Source organism: Bubalus bubalis, chromosome 22 (genome assembly GCF_019923935.1).
Source record: "Bubalus bubalis isolate 160015118507 breed Murrah chromosome 22, NDDB_SH_1, whole genome shotgun sequence".
Lineage (NCBI taxonomy): Eukaryota > Metazoa > Chordata > Mammalia > Artiodactyla > Bovidae > Bubalus > Bubalus bubalis.
In genome coordinates this window covers 442,063-455,713 of record NC_059178.1, presented here as the reverse complement: position 1 = coordinate 455,713, position 13,651 = coordinate 442,063, and positions in this window count along the sequence as shown.

Below are 13,651 nucleotides of genomic sequence, written 5' to 3'. Positions count from 1 at the left end.
CCAACCCAGAGATTGAACCTGTGTCTCTTGAGTCTCCTGCATTGGCAGGTGGATTCTTTATCACTAGCACCAGGAGTTAAAGAAAAAAAAAGTTGGCCTTGGGAGTGATAGAAACTCCTTATAAATAAATTCTTGGTCCATTGTAAGCATTCAGTGTATGTCTATGAAATGAATGAATCTAAAGTTAAGTCCTTGTGGCTGGGGTGTGTAAGAAGGTTGAATCATGACTGTGCCATTCAGTGAGGTCTTTCGACCTTGATGTTTTGGTGTGACCGCCAGTCAGTCCAGTTGTCCTTCCATTCAATTCTCATGTGACTAAATGTGGCATCTCATGATCCCTCAGACCGAGAGTGAAGTTACAGAATGTCAGCACTGAGAGTTCATTTTGTCCAACCTCTTAATTTTACAGATAATGAAACAGAGGCATAGTTTTTAATCCCTTTGAAAACACGTTAATCTAGATTGCCTCATGACTATAATGAATGGGTGCTGATCCTCAGTGCTGACCCAGAGCTGGGGTAGAGATTAGTTTGCATAACTCCATCTATTTTGGTGCATTTGTAACTTGGACAGCCTCCCACCTCCTTTTTTAGAGCATTCTTCCAACTCTTGGATTTCCTTGGTCCAAGGAATGTAATCTGCAAGAGTAGAATTATAGAAATCCGCACAGGTCTGTGGGAAATATCCATATTTGGAGGAGGGGGAATTTTTTCCTCCCTAATATTTTTCTAGGTCTAAACTTTTACAGTCTGTTGAAAAAAATTTGGGGGGTGGTGGCTATGCAATAGGTTTAGATAAAGAGAACAGTGCTTGAATGAGAATGGATTGAAATCTTCCGTTTTCCTCCTATATATGACCTCCAGAGAAGACGTTGTGAAGTGAGGGGGTCCTGGGATGCATAGAGAATGGTGTTCAGAGTTTCGAATTCTATTAACATAGCCTGTTGCTTCCAGTTTTGCTCATTGTGGACTCAATTCCATTTTGGCTTTACTGTGTGATATTTTAAGCTGATACATCTTCCCAGGTGGCCAAAGTGGTAAAGAACCTGCCTGCAACGCTGGAGACAAACAGGTTCGATCAATTTGTGGGGAAGATGCCCTGGAGGAGGAAATGGCAACACACTTCCATATTCTTGCCTGGAAAGTTTCATGGTCAGAGGAGCCTGGTGGGCTAAGTCTATTGGGTTGCAAAGAATTTGGAGATGACTTAGTGACTGAACACACTTTGATACTGTACTCACTAAATTCACTTGCCTTCTTAAAAAATTCTTCATCAGTACTCACACTCTCAGTATGTCAAAAAAGAAGAATATTCAGTAAAAGGGCCCAATTACGCTTCATCAAGCTTACCTTAGCCACTGAATCTGTTGTGTATTTATTGAGCACATTAATGTGTATCTTTGACAAAAATACTTTCCCAGCCCCCTTTTAGGTCCTTGAGTGGATCTGACCATATCTTCAGCTCCAATTAACCACAATTTTCCCTATTATATGAGTTTTTTCACTTTCCAATTGATTTTGAAATTGACCTTGAAGGAATTTCAGAGTAGTCTTTTACTGCTTATTTGATATAATTTTTCATTGCATTTTTTTCTAGCTAAGACATCTTAATTAGAAAAATTTTAAATGTGATGACTGAATTAAAATTTATTTTTTGTAAGACTGGTGCATTTATGCCTTTAAGGCACATTTAAGCGTTGATGACAAAGGTTTCCCTTGCCTCCTCCCCCTGTTCTAACAGAAGAAACACCAAGATTCTGATTTATTTGCATTTCATTATAAAAGCTTATTTTAAAAATAAGCCTTTAAGTGCAGTTTCAGATTGACCACTCTGCTTCCCTCTCAATTGCTTAGTTATAGGAACTCATGATTTTTTGTGTCATCAAAAGCAATGTAAAGTCAATAGTAATTGATATCTGTGTTTAATGAAGACACTCATTAAAAAAGCAAACCTATGTATGAGGCCTGCAGGGATTTTCTAAATTTAATTAATTTAGTTTAATTGGAAACTACTTACTTTACAATAGTGGGGTGGTTTTTGCCATACATTGACACGAATCAGCCATGGGTGTACATGTGTCCCCATCCTGAACCCCCCTCCCACCTCCCTCCCCATCCCATCCCTCAGGATCATCCCAGTGCACCAGCCCTGAGCGCCCTGTCTCATGCATCGAACCTGGACTGGAGATCTGTTTCACATATACACATTTTAATGCTATTCTCTCATCCCACCTTTGCCTGGATTTTAAGTGAGAGGACCCTGAATTTTTTATGCTGTATCCTACCCACTTATTATACCATCAATGACTCCAAGAGGCCAGATTTTCCCACGTTACTTTTCACAGAATTGTCTTGTTCCATGAACTTTCATGAAAAAGCATGGTATTAGCCAGCACAGAAGAGCTAGACTTTGCTGATTTTGATTGTAAAATTATATTCTGTGGATTAAATCTAATGGAATATGAAAGACCTTGAGATTCACAAGTTTTCCTTCTGCTTTTTCTCCCAGAGAAGCCCAGCCAAACAAAGTCCCCAGTGATTTGTGCTCATTCATATTCCAATGTGGTGCTTCTGAACCTTAGTCAGCGGAACCCGTCTTTCGAGTTGCTTTTCCAGGAGTGGTGAGACGTTGCAGTAGCGTTTTGGACTTAACAGGCTTCTCCTGGTGTAATGACTGGGTGGCTGAGGAAGGCGGGTGCCTGAGATGAAACGTGTTTGGAAACTGAAACCACAAAACAAGGATTCATTCACATTATGGAGCCAGAGTCTCAGAAACGACAATCTTTTTCTTAAGTGAAATTTAGATGAAAGGTTGAAGGCAGAATATAGACAAGCTAGGTTCAGTCTTTTTTCTTTTTTTGTTAATGTTTTTCTGATTCTGAGAATGGCTTCCAAGAAAGCCAACTTACAGATATAGAAGGAACACTGATTAGAAAAACGTTGTATTGAAACAGGGATAGCACTAATTGATTCAAGAAGGATCATTAACGAGGCTGAAACGTGAAAATGTTTGATGAAGGCAGGTGAGGATGTGTCGTAGCCTGACGGGCTTCTCTGTCCATGGCAAGAATACTGGAGGAGGCTGTTATTTCCTCCTCCAGGGGATCATCCCCACCCAGGGATCAATAACGCGTGTCTTGCGTCTCCTGCATTGGCAGGTGGATTCTTTCCCACTGCGCCACCTGGGAAGTCCCATAGTTCCAAAATATCTCCCTCTTATTTTATAACATAGAAAGGGACCATGGTGACTTTACAATGAAGAAATCTAGAGAACACCACCCAACCAAATGATCAGCGTTAAAATCACTGTAATGCTGCCCAAGAGGTATTATTCTTGTTAAAAACGTGTAACTTTAGTCACGAGGAAACTTGAATCACCACAAACTAAACTGACAGACATTTTACAAAATAATTAGTCTGTGCTCTTCAAAATGTCAGTTTCATGAAAGTGAAGAAAGGCAGGGAAACTGGTTCAGATAAGAAGACAGAAGAGACAGGAGTGATAATGCAGCATATAAACCGGGGTTGGATCCTGAACTGGGCATTTTGGATAATTAGTGAGACTGGAATAAGAACTGCAGATTGACTACTGTATCGATGTGAAAATTTCAGATTTCAATAATTACACTGTGGTTATGTAAGAAAACACCATTTTTCTTAGGGAATATATGACTAAATATTTGGGGGTAAAGGGGTGTGATGTTTGCAACTTATGTACCAATACTTCTGAATTTATGTGTGTGTGTGTGTGTGTGTATATTTATATGAGAGAGAGAGAGAGGGAGGGAGGGACAGAGGGAAGAAGGGGTAGGAGAGAGATGGAATTATGAAACAAATCAGACAAAATGTTAGTGAATGGTAAAGCTGAATAAAGGTTATGTAGTTATTGTTTGTAACATCCTTGCAACCTTGGCAAATTTAAAATAGTTCCAAATAAAAAAAAATAAAAAGTTTTCCTAGAAAAGTCATAAAGAAAAAGACAGATTTGATTTAATAAAAATTTAAAATGGCTCTGGTTTGAAAGCAAAACCAATCACATTAAAAGCTCAAATGGCAGAAATGGAAGAATAGATGGAGTTTACATGTACTTATAACATCAACTGAGCATCTATAAATTAATAAGAAAATACAAACACCTCAAAGTTAAAAAATATAATGGATACAAAGAAGCATTTAACAGAAAAAATATAAATGCTATTGACTCTGTCTGAACAGATGATTACTCTATAATTAATCAGAGGAATGCAAATTAAAACAAGATTAATTCTATTTTTACCTTTTTTGGAAACATTTATTTAAATTTTTAAAAAATTAAACATTTTTATTGGAGTATTTGATTTAGAATGCTGTGCTAGTTTCAGGTACGGGACAGTGCGTTGGCGTATACATGCACATAGAGCCGCCCTTTTGGGCAAATTAAAAAAAAAAACTGATTTTAGGAGAAATTTGGAACTTCTTCTTCTTTCTACTTCCACGAAGGGAGCGTAGATGGACTAACTCTTTCACCTCTTTCTACTACCAATCATTCCACCCAATATTGATTACTTAAATTAGTCAGAACCTGATCTCCACTAGACTAGGAAAACCATGGTCTTCTTATCCTTCATTTTTAAAAATTGGACCATAATTGCTTTATAATGTTCTGTTGGTTTCTGCCACACAACAAGTTTGGCTGCTCAGCACCACGCTGCACTCCCCGCATTGCACGGCAGCATCTCACCGGTCGTCTCTTTTACACACGGTGGGGGGAGGTATTTGGATCAGTGCTACTTTCTCGGTTTGTCCTGCCTTCTTCTTCCCTGGCTGTGTCCACAAGCCCTTTGTCTACGTCTGCATCTCCATTCTTTCCTGCAAACAGGTTCCTTGCAGTACATTTAGGCTGCTTCCCTGTCCTGGCTACTGCAGATCGTGCTGCAGGGAACACTGGGGTGGGAGTCTTTTTGAATTGTGTGAAACCCCGGTTGAGAGCTCTTTTGCACTACTAGACCATTCAGGTATGACCTAAATCAAATCCCTTATGATTATACAGTGGAAGTGAGAAATAGATTAAAGGGCCTAGATCTGATAGGTAGAGTGCCTGATGAACTATGGAATGAGGTTCGTGACATTGTACAGGAGACAGGGATCAAGACCATCCCCATGGAAAAGAAATGCAAAAAAGCAAAATGGCTGTCTGGGGAGGCCTTACAAATAGCTGTGAAAAGAAGAGAAGCGAAAAGCAAAGGAGAAAAGGAAAGATATAAACATCTGAATGCAGAGTTTCAAAGAATAGCAAGAAGAGATAAGAAAGCCTTCTTCAGCGATCAATGCAAAGAAATAGAGGAAAACAATAGAATGGGAAAGACTAGGGATCTCTTCAAGAAAATCAGAGATACCAAAGGAACATTTCATGCAAAGATGGGCTCGATACAGGACAGAAATGGTATGGTCCTAACAGAAGCAGAAGATATTAAGAAGAGGTGGCAAGAATACACAGAAGAACTATACAAAAAAGATCTTCACGACCCAGATAATCACGATGGTGTGATCACTGACCTAGAGCCAGACATCCTGGAAGGTGAAGTCAAGTGGGCCTTAGAAAGCGTCACTACGAACAAAGCTAGTGGAGGTGATGGAATTCCAGTTGAGCTATTCCAAATCCTGAAAGATGATGCTGTGAAAGTGCTGCACTCAATATGCCAGCAAATTTGGAAAACTCAGCAGTGGCCACAGGACTGGAAAAGGTCAGTTTTCATTCCAATCCCAAAGAAAGGCAATGCCAAAGAATGCTCAAACTACCGCACAATTGCACTCATCTCACAGGCTAGTAAAGTCATGCTCAAAATTCTCCAAGCCAGGCTTCAGCAAAATGTGAACCGTGAACTTCCTCATGTTCAAGCTGGTTTTAGAAAAGGCAGAGGAACCAGAGATCAAATTGCCAACATCCACTGGATCATGGAAAAAGCAAGAGAGTTCCAGAAAAGCATCTATTTCTGCTTTCTTGACTATGCCAAAGCCTTTGACTGTGTGGATCACAATAAACTGTGGAAAATTCTGAAAGAGATGGGAATACCAGACCACCTGACCTGCCTCTTGAGAAATTTATATGCAGGTCAGGAAGCAACAGTTAGAACTGGACATGGAACAACAGGCTGGTTCCAAATAGGAAAAGGAGTTCGTCAAGGCTGTATATTGTTACCCTGTTTATTTAACTTCTATGCAGAGTACATCATGAGAAACACTGGACTGGAAGAAACACAAGCTGGAATCAAGATTGCCGGGAGAAATATCAATAACCTCAGATATGCAGATGACACCACCCTTATGGCAGAAAGTGAAGAGGAACTAAAAAGCCTCTTGATGAAAGTGAAAGTGGAGAGTGAAAAAGTTGGCTTAAAGCTCAACATTCAGAAAATGAAGATCATGGCATCCGGTCCCACCACTTCATGGGAAATAGATGGGGAAACAGTGGAAACAGTGTCAGACTTTATTTTTCTGGGCTCCAAAATCACTGCAGATGGTGACTGCAGCCATGAAATTAAAAGATACTTACTCCTTGGAAGGAAAGTTATGACCAACCTAGATAGCATATTCAAAAGCAGAGACATTACTTTGCCAACAAAGGTCCGTCTAGTCAAGGCTATGGTTCCTGTGGTCATGTATGGATGTGAGAGTTGGACTGTGAAGAAGGCTGAGCGCAGAAGAATTGATGCCTTTGTACTGTGGTGTTGGAGAAGACTCTTGAGAGTCCCTTGGACTGCAAGGAGATGCAACCAGTCCATTCTGAAGGAGATCAGCCCTGGGATTTCTTTGGAAGGAATGATGCTAAAGCTGAAACTCCAGTACTTTGGCCACCTCATGCGAAGAGTTGACTCATTGGAAAAGACTCTGCCGCTGGGAGGGATTGGGGGCAGGAGGAGAAGGGGACGACAGAGGATGAGATGGCTGGATGGCATCACTGACTCAATGGACATGAGTCTGAGTGAACTCCTGGAGTTGGTGATGGACAGGGAGGCCTGGTGTGCTGCGATTCATGGGGTTGCAAAGAGTCAGACACGACTGAGCGACTGATCTGATCTGATCTGATCTGATGCGCTACGTCCTGCGTGGGGTACACCATGTACACACAGTTTATTCAACCTGTAAAACAATTCTGTAGAGCTGGTACTATTATTACTTTTATTTTATCAATGTTTAACTTTATTATATATTGAACCTAATTGGATGGTAAGAGAAGCAATTCCAATGGAAGGAGAAGGAGGTAATTCATCAGCAGCTCTGAGAACGCTGGTGGAAGTTTGCACGCTGACATCCAACGCACTGAGTCTTTCCTGCTAGACTGTGTTTCCCCCCCGGGAGGGACCATCTTCCACTCTCCTGTGTCCTCAGAGCCCTGTGCTGACTCGACCCACCACGGGTGTTCTTTCCTCTGTTTGGGCAGACTGAGTGAACAGATGAGCAGGGTTCAGGTGTGGCCACGGGAGAACAATAGAGGCACTGCGGCGTGCCTGCGGACGGATGGGACGGTGGGTGATGACAGAGCGGGACAGCCACAGGCTTGGAGGATAGTTTGAATGACTGAGTTCTACACCCATATTTCTAAATTCAATAGGAATGTGGATGGGTGGTATGACTACTCTTTTGTGCCCAGTAATTTGTTATGGGAAACCTGGGAGAATAAAACAAACCCATAAAGCTCTGAGTTTCTACAGAGGCAAGTACAAACTATCAAGGAATAGCATTATATGAATTCTGTATGTGTGTACTTTGGAGAAGGAAACAGCAACCCACTCCAGTATTTATGCCTGGAAAATCCCATGGACCGAGGAGCCTGGTGGGCTACAATCCATGGGGTCGCAAAGAGTCGGACACAACTGAGCGACTTGTGTGTGTGTGTGTGTGTGTGTGTGTGCACTTAGCTGCTCAGTCGTGTCTGACTCTTTGTGATCCTATGGACTGTACCCCTTCAGGCTCCTCTATCCATTGGATTTTCCAGGCAAGAAGACTGGAGTGGTTTGCCATTATCTTCTGCAGGGGATCTTGCCAATCCAGGGATCGAACCTGCATCTTCTGTGTCTCCTGCACTGCAGTTGGGTTCTTCGCCCACTGAGCCATCAGGGATTCCCATAACATTATACAAATTAGATATTATTAAATGGAAACCCCCTGGGGCTGGGTTAAAACATTCCCAGGAGAATAGGTCATATCTATGAATTTATATCTAATGACTAATCTTTAGAAGTATTTTATCACTGTTATTTAAAAGTAGCGTTAGGTTTGTGTACTTCGAGGTGAGGTTAAGCCCAGGAGGAGCACGTTTGGCCGAATAGAAGGGAATGAGAACAGGTGGGAAGTGTAATGAAATGTGGGCCGTGGTGGTGCTTTTCTGATGAATAATGGACGTCCACCAGACGTCAACTTTAGGTCTGTCTTTATTTCTAAAAGCATCCTTTTAGTGTACAGAGCTATTTAATGACTGCTTACTGAATGATACTTTGTATAAAAGCAACATGGAAAAAAGACATGAAAGAATGAAAAGACCTCAAGCACTTGGACTTCTGTTGGAAGTGTTGATCTGCGGAAAGCAATATTTCAAATACCTTTTAAAAACAGCTTTATAGAGATGTAATTCACAGGTGATCAAATTCACTCATTTTTTAAAAAATCACCTTTTTAAAGTGTATGCTTGGCGCTTGTGCATACTGAGTCGTGTCTGACTCTGCGACCCCATCGGCTGGTCCACCAGGCTCCTCTGTCCATGGATTCTGGAGTGGGTTGCCATGCCCCCCTCCAGGGGATCTTCCCGACCCGGGGATGGAAACGGTCTCTTAGGTCCTGCACGGGCAGGCCGGTTCTTAGGAGGGGCTTATGGTGGACATTTCCTGTAGGTGGAATCACACAGTGTATAGCTCTTTGCGACTTTCTCTGTGTAGCATAATGTTTTCTGTATTTTCTATGCTGCAGTGTGTGTTGAGAGCTCATTATTTTGTAAGGTCTAATAAAATTCCGTTGTATGGGTAAACCTCATTTTGTTTCTCCATTCATCAGCTGGTGGACATTTGAGTTGTTCCCTTGTTGGTGTTATAAATAATACTGATGCACCATTTCAGTGAGGTTTTGTGTGTGCCTGTGTTTCCATTTCTCTTGAGTGTATATCTAGGCGTGAACTTGCTGGATCCTGTGGTGACTCTATGTTTAGGATTTTGAAGAACCGCCGGTCTGTTTTCCAAATTGGCTGCATCATTTTGCATTCCTGTCAGTTATGTATGGGGGTTCCAATGTTCCACATCTTCGGCGACACCTGCCATCATCTCTCGTTTGGATTATAAGCGCCCGAGAGGGCGAGTCAGTGTGCCCTTGGATTTGATGTGCGTCTCCCTACTGACTAATAATATGCTTATTGGCCATTTGAAAATCTCCTCTGGAGAAATTTCTTTTGAAGTTATTTGCCCATTTGAAAACTTATTTATTATGTTTTAATGGCTGAATTGCAAGTTCTGAATATCCTGGAAACAAGTTACTTATCTGACATGAGACTTGAAAATATCTTCCATTTAGTTGGTGGTCTTTTTAGCTTCTTGTTGGTGTCTTTTGTCATTCCAAATTTTTAAATTTTGATAAATTCCAACTTAGCAATTTTTTCTTTTGATGCTGTGTTTTTGGTGTCATATCTAAGAAATCATTGTCTGACCCAAAGTCACAAAAATTTACCTTTATGTTTTTTTCTCTAAAAACTTTTTAGTTTTAACTTTTACATAAATTTTGAGTTAATTTTTGTGTATGATATTAGGTAGAGTCCAGCTTTATTCTTTTGTTTGCGTAATCATGATGGTGAACCACTGGCATTAAGTAGACAGATGGAGCAGTGAGGTGGGATTGAGACTCTAGAAATAGACTCCTACATTTATGGTCAATTGATTTTTTTTTTTTTACAAGAGCACAAGACAATTCAATGGAGAAAAAATAGTTCTTCAACAAATGGTGCAGAAACAGCTGATACATTTTTAAATTGTCCTTGAAAATAAATTAATCTCTTAGGTGGATAAACAAGCGCTTTAAAAGGGCAAGTCTTAATTTTATCACTACTGGAACATAGCAATGACTTAATCCTAATATGATGAACAAATGCATACAAGAAGGAAAATCAATGCTGTGGATTTAATTGTAATAAGAAAAGATCTAATTGGTATGATGGAAGCCCTAGGAGTGAGTTCAAAGGCGAGGAATGGAAGGACAGTGGATGTATGAACCATAGATTTTCTAAGGATTTTTTTGAGATGTATACCTTTTAAAATTACTGTTTTTTAAAATTTATTTTGACTTTTTTTGGCTGTGCTGGTTTTCATTGTGATACTCAGGTTCTACAGTCATGCCATGCAGTTGGCCTGCAACAAGTGGGATCTTAGTCCCCCAAACAGGGATCGAGCCTACGTCCCCTGCATTAGGAGGCAGATTCTTAACCACGAGACCACCAGGGAAGTCCCTGAGCATAATTATTAAATTGGACTGGAACATATATTTTCTGTTCTTGGTGTTCTATCCATAACCACATTCCCTTAGCTTCACTAGGTGCCTGGGAACCTCATACTATCTGAAACAGAAGTTCAGTTGTGGCAAATTAAATGAAGCAAATCCCCTGACTTGGTACCTAGTTCTTTACTCTTTCCTCGAAAGTCCAAGGGAACTGATGAAATTGCATAGGAATGAATTATCCTTGAAATTCCCCCCTTTATTTCTGGTCAGCGTTTAACCTAAGGACCCCTGCCCGTGTTGGCTGAGACACCACTTGTTCTGTCTTTGAAAAAGAGAACTGAGATCTCATGTTCACAGTCGTTTCCTCTCTCCCGGCCTTGTTTCCGTTTTATGATCATTGCTGCTGCTGTTTAGTCTGTAGTCGTCTCTATTTGCGACCCCATGGCCTCTAGCCTGCCAGGCTCCTCAGTTTATGGGATTTCCCAGGCAGGAATACTGGGGTGGGTTGCCATTTCTTTCTCCAGGGAATCTTCCTGATCCAGGGATCAAACCCACATCTCCTGGGTCTCCGGCTTTGTCAGGAGGATACTTTACACGGGCGCCAGCAGGTCCTTGTTAGTTGTCTATTTTATAGACAGTAGTGTGTGTATTTTAACTCCAAACTGACCATTTATCTCTTCCCCCTGATTCTCCCTTTGGTAACCATAAATTTGTTTTCTGTGTTTGTGAGTTTATTTCTGTTTTATAAATAAGTTTATCGAATCATTTTGTTTTTGGATTCTACATATAAATGATATCATATGATATTTGACTTTGACTTTCTTCACTTAGTATTATAATGTCTAGGCTAATCTATGTCACTGCAGAAAAGCATTATTTCATTTTTTTATGGCTGAGTAATATACCATTGTACATGTATATCACACCTTCTTTATCCGTTCAGCGTTTGGGCTGCTTGCATATTCTGGTTACTGTGAATAGTGTCGCTATGAAATTGGGGTGCCTGTATCTCTTCAGAGTTTAGATTTTTTCTGGATATATGCCCAAGAGTGGAATTGTCAGTTCATATGGTAGTTCTATTTTCAGTTTTTTAAGGAACCTCTATATTGTTTTCCATGGTGGCTGTACCAATTTACATTCTCACCAACAGTGTAGGAGGGTTCCCTTTTATCCACACCCTTTCCAGCATGTTTTATCTGTAGACTTTTTGATGATGGCCATTCTGACTGCTGTGAGGTGGCACCTTATTGTGGTTTTGATTTTGATCTCTAATATAACCAGCTAAATCACATTTCTGAGATTTGTTTTCTAAGTTTTGCAATAGCATTTCCTATTGGCATAGCCACATGTAAGTCATTGCTGGGTCACAGGAAAAACTCAATACCTGGACACGGAGAATTACAACAGGGTTCACAGGGAAGAATATGATAAAGGTGTTCCCTTAAGAATACTCAGAAAGTTAGATGGTCACTCCCTGTCCCTGCCCCAGAGAGATTAGTTGAAGGAGGCTCCAAAGCTGACTTGAGAGAATCACAGACTCTGAACAGCCACCCATGGAGTCGTGCACTGAAGCGACTAGTGGAGAAGCACTGTGGAGAGTGCTGGCCGCCTCGTGCCCCTCTCAGGTGCCTTTCTTAGGAGGGTGAAGGTTTGGCTCCCAGGTTTTAGAGGACGAAAAGCTGGTCAGTAGTCACAGTGGAAAGGCAACCCCTTCTGTGCACGAGTGGAGAACATTTGACCTGTTGTGGTCAAACCCAAAATGTTCATGAGTGTTAGCCATTAATTCAACACCTAGATCTCTCTGCTAAAGAAAGTATCCAAGATTCCAATAAAAAGGCTAAAACCAAAGATCAAAAAAAAAATTTCTGTGTTTATTTATTGGCTGTGCTGGGTCTTGGTTGCTGCGCTCGGGCGGTCTCTACCTGCAGAGCTAGGCGGCTCTGCTCCATGGGCGCGGGCTTCTCGCTGCGGCGGCTCCTCTCGTTGGGAGCACCAGCTCGGGAGCATTGGCACAGGGTTGCGGCGAGTGGGCTTAGTTGTCCCGGGGTACGGTGGGATATTCTTGGAGCAGGGACTGAACCCTTGTCCCCTGCATTGGCAGGCAGATTCCCGACCACTGGACCACCAGGGAAGTCCACTAGAGATTTTTAATAGCACTATTTATAGAAATCGGAAACCTCCAAAATGTTTAATTAGTAAGGGAGTGAAAGTTGCTCAGTCGTGTCCAGCTCTTTGTGACCCCATGGACTACACAGGCCATGGGATTCTCCAGGCCAGAATACTGCAGTGGGTCACCTTTCCCTTATCCAGGGGATCAAACCTGGGTCTTCTGCATTGCATGTGGATTCTTCACCAGCTGAGCCACAAGGGAAGCCCAATTAGTAAGGGAAGAGGTGACTAGTTTATGGCAAATTCACAAAACCATTAAAAGTAATTTTTATAAACAGAATTTTATAATATGGAGAAATATTTTCTTTGTAGTATTAAATAAAAAAATGCAAAACTACAAATGTAGTGTGAGGTCAACTATGTAAAAAGAGCGTATATGAAAAAAGGAAGTGTAAACGTTGATGGGCTTATAATTAGCTTTATTTTTATTTATATATTATTGATATTATTAAATATCTTTAGCATATTCAAATGACATGTATTATTTAAAATTCATTTATAGTCTACTGCCCCAAATTTCTGATCATCTCTCTAATTCAAAATGTTTATCACTTTTACAGTTATATTCCTAGTTATATTATTATTACTCTGTGAGTTAATTCTGACTTATGACAACTCAATTTCATATTATGAAGTTATATGTACCCTTGCCTGGAAAATCCCAGGGACGGAGGAGCCTGGTAGGCTGCAGTCCATGGGGTCACTAAGAGTCGGACAAGACTGAACAACTTCACTTTCATTTTCACTTTTCACTTTCATGCATTGGAGAAGGAAATGGCAACCCACTCCAGTGTTGTTGCCTGGAGAAACCCAGGGATGGGGGAGCCTGGTGGGCTGCCGTCTATAGGGTCGCACACAGTTGGACACGCCTGAAGCGACTTAGCAGCAGCAGCAGCATACTACTTTAAGTTCCTTTAGAGTCTCTGATTCTCTGGTTTACAGGTAAGATTTCACCACTTTAACATTCCACAGAATTTTAGGGTTTTCTTTTGTAGTGGGATAAGGTTTTCTTTATTGATACAATGCAGACA